The 6,000-nt window shown below is 47.6% G+C and overlaps 1 protein-coding gene across 3 annotated transcripts in view; it reads right to left on the reverse strand.

The window, feature by feature from the left end:
- The window catches only part of KAZN (kazrin, periplakin interacting protein), a 656,366-nt gene that overhangs the window by 205,822 nt on the left and 444,544 nt on the right, over nt 1–6,000 (reverse strand). The window contains exon 1 of one of the 3 annotated variants that reach the window (XM_006866369.1): nt 5,907–5,967. The exons of the other annotated variants lie outside the window; for them this stretch is intronic. The gene's annotated coding sequence lies outside the window, so the exon portion shown is untranslated. Of the gene's footprint in view, nt 1–5,906; nt 5,968–6,000 lie in introns of those variants that run through there. 3 annotated transcript variants of the gene reach the window in all.

Raw genomic sequence — 6,000 nt, forward strand, 5'->3', positions numbered from 1 at the left:
CCTTTAGGTCAGGAGGCCAGGGTGTTAACTGTTTGAACCACCCAGGGACTCAGTATACATACAAAGGGGCTTCAAAGAGTTTCTGGGAAAACCCCATTATTGTTTAATTCCATTTTTCCACAGACTATCTGAAGCCCCCTCCTATGTTGCTGTTAGGCGGCATTGTAGCAATGCCAACTCATGGTGAACACCTGTGTTCCAGAGTCCAACTGATGTATAGGGTTTTATTTTACATACTGAATTCTCAAGTTGTTTGGACTCTGTATAAATGAGAATCCCCACCCCCACCAGGCATAAGATGTGGCATTAGGCCTTATGGGTGTGAAGAATACTAATCATACAGATTACTAAAAAAATATTAAAAGTATCGTGGACTGCCAGTAGGACAAACACATCGGTGTTGGAAGTACAGCCAGAATACTCCCTAGAAGAGAGGATGGGGAGACATCATCTCTCATATTTTGGACAAGTAATTAGGAGAGGCCAGACATTGGAATAGGACTTCATACTTGGTCAAGAAGAGGGTCACTGAAAAAGAGGACGACCCCCCACAAAATAGACTGGCGCGGTAGCTGCAGCTTGCTCAACTAGAACTGCCGTGTGGATGGAGCAGGACTGGGCAATGTTTTGTTCTGTTGTGCACAGAGCCACTCACTGTGAGTAGGAGCTGACCTCACAATCCCTAACACCAACCACAGATTCCTGACCAATCTTCCTAACAACTCTGAGCTGGATAATATGATCCCCATGTTATAGATAGGCAAACAAAGGCTTGGGAAGTTAAAAAACTTGCTTGAGGACATATGACTAGTAGGCAGCAGAACTGGAGAATTCAAACTAGGGTATGTTTAGTTCTAAAACTTGTGCCCAGTGCCCGATAGGTTATGCCACCCTCCCTGGCAGTAGGCAAGTTCAGTCCATGTCACTGAACAGTTACATGGGTGGGGGTGATAAGCACAGGTAGAGAGCTTCCTGGAGGAGCCAATCAATCTTTTCAAGAACATCAGCCTTCACTCCTGACCCTCCAATCGAAAGCAGTCTCTAGTCAAGGATGTTCCCACTACTCATCTCCCGCCCATGGGAGGCTTTCTAAAAGCATCCTACATTCCAACATGGAGATGGAATCTCATCCTCTATGCCAGCAGAAATCCTTTCCAGAAAGGATGACAGAAAGTGGGCTGACTGCTGAAATTGCTAAAGGCACAAAGATAAGCAAACGCTTGGGTTGCTTAAAACAAGGAATGTCAAGGAGAGGACAAAACTCTTTTCTTTTTTTTTTTAAATAAAAGTATTTAAGAATAAAAATGTGAAGAGTAACAAACCTGAAACTTGCTGGTGGGTCTATCCTGGTCTGGTGCTGCAGGTTAATGCACTGGACTGCAAGGTCAGTTTGAACCGCAAGGTCGGCGGTTCAAGCTAACCAGCCACTCCTCGGAAACCCTATACAGGATCGCTATGGGTCAGAACCAACTCGACGGCACTTAACAACAACAATCTTCTTTAATAAGAAGCCCTGGTCATGGAGTGGATTATGAGTTGGGCTGTTAATCACAAGATCAGCAGTTCAAATCTACCAGTCCCTCCTACGGAGAAAGATGAAACTTCCTGAAGATTTACAGTCTTGGGAACCCTTTACAGGGTGGTTACGAGTCGGCACACAACCACCACCATAGTAAGATCAACACAAGGTTTTCTCACGCTACTTTGGGGTTCTACAATCTAGGATTAAATTCCTGGCTGTGACCCCTACTAGCTATGTGACCTTGGGCAAGTTGTTAATTTTTCTTTGAGCACCAGTTTCCCCGAGGGCTGCTGGAAGGACAGAATAAGCAAAGCTTGGTGTTTAATTAGCACCTCGGAGAGCACAGTCCTGGGAGCCAAGTAAACAAAGATCCACCAGAGCCCAGGTCCCCGGCCTAGAGTTCCATGCTGGGGGGACCGCCATAGGAAGACCCAGGTCGAGGGTATGAAGAGGTACTGATATGATCCTGGGGCTTTTGAAGTTAGGGGTTAGGAGGCAAGGTTAGTGGGGTGGTGTTACTCCTCAGTACCTGGGCAGGCTTCAGATATGGACAGACAACACCTTCTACAATTTCCAACCAACTTCCCCGAAATGATTTGGTTACTTTAGTTGACTGGCAATTCCCTCTAGCCTTAGGGACTCAGCAGCCACGCCCCTTCACTTCACTTGGACCACTTTATCTTAACAGCATCCTATCACTCTGGAATCCCTGGAGGGTTCACTAACCAAAGGTTGGAGGTTCGAGTGCACCCAGAGGTACCTCAGAAGAAAGTCCTGTACTTCTGACAAATGAACCACTGAAAACCCGACTGCACTCAGTTCTACTCTGATACACACGGTGTCACCACGAGTCAGATTTGACTTGATGGTAACTGGTTTTACTGGTTCCCATCAGCAGGTTTTATTTTGCATTGCAGCCCTTCTGACACTGTGTGTGATTATTTACTTACTGGAAATCTCTCCCAGCAGAGTATAAAGTCCATGGAAACAAGGACCACAGTGATGCAGTGAATTAAACACCTGGCTGCTAACTAAGGTGGGCAGTTTGACCCCACTGGCCACTCGTAGGGAGAAAGATGTGGCAGCCTCATTTCATAAAGGTTACAGCTTTGGGAACCCTACAGGGCAGTTCTACTCTGCTCTATAGAATCAAAATGAGTCACAATCAATTTAAGAGCAATGGGTTTTGATTTTAGCCGTCATGAGTGGCACAAATGCTTATGGGCTCAACTACTAGCCAAAGCCTGGCAATTTCTAACCCAACCAGAGGCACGTAGGAAGAAAGTTCTGGTGATCTGCTTCTGAAAGGATCTGCCTTGAAAATGCTATGGAGCAGTTCTATTCAGCACACGTGTGGTCCCCGGGAGTCAGAATCAACTGGATGACAAGACGACAAGAAGCAGTCAATGGTTTGAGAAACCATTTCAGGGCAGGTTGTCCTCAATGTTTGGCCTTGATGGAAGTTCTCAGAAACTGCGTGTGGTTTAAAAAACCCGGAACCAGAAGCGGGTAAAGGATGGCAGAGTGGAGAGAACGCAAATCTTTCTGGTTTAGCTGCTATTTCATACCAGAGATGCCATCTGGGAATCAGGAAATGAGATCTCTAATGCTCTCTGCCCAAAAGGGACACACCATGAGATTGACCGGAGTAACAACCACCCCCAGATCTCAGAGATAGGCATTTCTGGACTACACCATGTCATTAGGGTATTGTTATTATGAACACCCAAATGGAGTAAATACAGTCACAGAGTAAACAGATGTATCATGTATGTTTTCATAATAACAATTTCCACTGATACAACACTCAGCCTTGGGGCACTTAAGTATTTTACAGACAAGACAAAAGACATCTTGACACAGTTCATCAGGGTAGAAACGGAAGTGATAACATCACATCCTAATGGGAAATGGAGTCAAAGGGGCACTGAAAGGTTATCCAGCAAGTACTTAATGTCAGAAGAAATTCACATATAACATTCATTAAGCATCTACTTTAACTGGACAAGGTGTTAAAAGATCAAACGATTAATCGGTTCTGCTGAATCGTGATGTCGATGAATAATGCTTGAAATACCATGGAATGCCATAAAAACAAACAAATGTATCTCGGAAGAAGTACAGCCAGAACGCTCCTTGGAAGCTAGGATGGTTGAGAATTTCTTTCACATACTTTGGACATGTTGTCAGGAGGGACCAGTCCCCGGAAAAAGGCATCAGGCTTGGTAAAGTAGAGGGTCAGCTAAAAAGAGGAAGACCCTCAACAAGAGGGACTGACACAGTGGCTACAACAATGGGCTCAATCACAATTGTGAAGATGGCTTACAGATATGTTGACTGAGTCTCAAAAGGAGCAAGCAATTTACCCAATCCCTCCCATCCGCTTACTCAGCATATGCCCTTTTACTCTAAACCGTATTGCAGTGTAACTGCTCTGTGCAGCTGGGGAGGAGAAGGGAGCAAAGTACACTCTCACTTTGTTATTGTTTAGTGCTGTCGAGTTAGTTCCGACTCATAGGGACCTTGTACAGGGTTTCCGAGGAGCAGCTGGTAGGTTTGAACTGCTGAGTTTTGGGGTTCACAGTCCAGTGCTGATCCCACACACTCTTGCTTGGGGGACAGAAAATACTTTGCACTGCTGCCTGGAGGCAGTGTGTCAGAGGGCTGTCTGTCGGCGGCACCTGGCTTCACCGTGGAGGACATAATCTCAAGACACATGGTTTAACAGAGATTCCTAATTCCAGAACAAGAGCTAAATTCCTTGCTCTACCTTTGGGAACCCATAAGGGGTCCTCCACCAGGCTGAAGCCTGTCACTAGCAGGTGAAGCCCCTGTCTGAGGACCCAGGAACTCAAAGTCCCTCCAGGACTCAGCATTTCTCTTTTAGATTCTTGGTAACCCAAGACACCAGTTTGGCAAAGATTCCAACTTCAGCTGTACAGTTAATCAGAGTCTATGGGTCGACCAGCTACTCAGACCTAATGGGCAGAGCTACACCCTAAGGTGTCGACTCCTGGAGAGAACAGCATAGGCTGGAATTTGGGCTCCTTGCAATTGCTCCACAAAATAGAGATTATTAGGTAAATAAATCCAGGAGTTCCCAACTGCTGAGTTTGCTGCCTTCTGGAGGCATTCTGGTGCTTGGGGCTTTGGATTTGGAAAAATGCAATCTGGATTTCCAGCCTCAGGGCTTTGGGCCGTGGGCAAATTGCTTAGTCTCTACTCTCAATGCTCTACAGCAAAGCCCAGTCTCACCCTAGCAAAATCTCACCCTAAGGGTTATAAGAATTTAAGGACACACTTGTATGCAAATTACTGTCACACAATACTTGTTCCAACAAAAACCCATTGTCCTCGAGTGCCTGTCAACTCAGAGACCTTATAAGCCAGCAAAGAACTGCCCCATAGTATTTCCAAAGTTGTAAATCTTTATGGACAAAGACTGATACATCTTTCTCCCAGGGTACAACTAGTAGATTTGAACCTTTCGGTACTCAGCCATTGCACCAATAGGTTTTTGTGCTGTGTGCCCTCCCACCCCATTTTTCCTAGAAAAAGGTATTCAAAACTTCAAACCTTGATGATGACAAACCCTTCTCAGAAAAGCCCTGTTCTCCAGGTAAATTGCTTCCTAGCTGGAGTCAAGGTGATTCTGGGGTCCCTGACCAATCCACCCCCCATGACCTAACTTGGGGGTAAGAGAGATGAAATCGTATCACGATGGCCCTCGTTTTAACCCTAAAACGTTTAACCCGTTAAAATGCTATTCTCCGACTGGGGCGGATTAGCCAAAGATCCGCAATTCGATCTCCACCTATCTGTGTCTGCTTCGCCGGCATTTTTTTTGCTACATTACTCGGAGTTAAAGTGTATGGGAAACGCAGCAATCTTCCTGCCTGCCCCCAGCAAATGCGAGTCATCAATGTTCCGTCGCAGGGGAGGTGGTAAAGCGGTGCTTTCTTCAGTACTTTATGGGACAGCCAGGTGGGTTACAAACGGCCTCTCAACTTTGCGTTGGGCTGGGCAGGCCCCTTTCCCACGCTTCCGAAAACAGCAAAGGTTCCAGCCCAGAGCTGGGTCTCCAGCGTCCCTGGATCACACTGATCCGAAAGGTGTGGCCTTGACCTTTCCCAGCAACGCTCTCAGCTGGCTTCCGGAGTCCGAAAGCCAAGACCCCGCGCCCCCTGCTCCGCCTCCACTGCTGAGGAGCTAACTCCGCGTCCCGCGCGTCCCTCCACTGTACCTTGCCCGCACTCGGCGCTCCGAGCGCTGCGAGAAGTTTGCCACCAGCGCTTTCCCGAGTCCCTGCCGGGAGCGCCCCCGCGCGCCCAGCCCCGGTGCTCCCCAGGCCTGTGGTTTAACCTACCCGCCCGCGCGCACCTACCCGGCTGCCTGCAGTCGCCATCGGCTGGAACGGAGGGCGCCCCAGCCCGGGGCCGATCGGCGGGCCCCTCCGGGTCCGCACACAGCGCGCAGGC

Source organism: Chrysochloris asiatica, unplaced genomic scaffold (genome assembly GCF_000296735.1).
Source record: "Chrysochloris asiatica unplaced genomic scaffold, ChrAsi1.0 scaffold00090, whole genome shotgun sequence".
Taxonomy (NCBI): Eukaryota; Metazoa; Chordata; class Mammalia; order Afrosoricida; family Chrysochloridae; genus Chrysochloris; species Chrysochloris asiatica.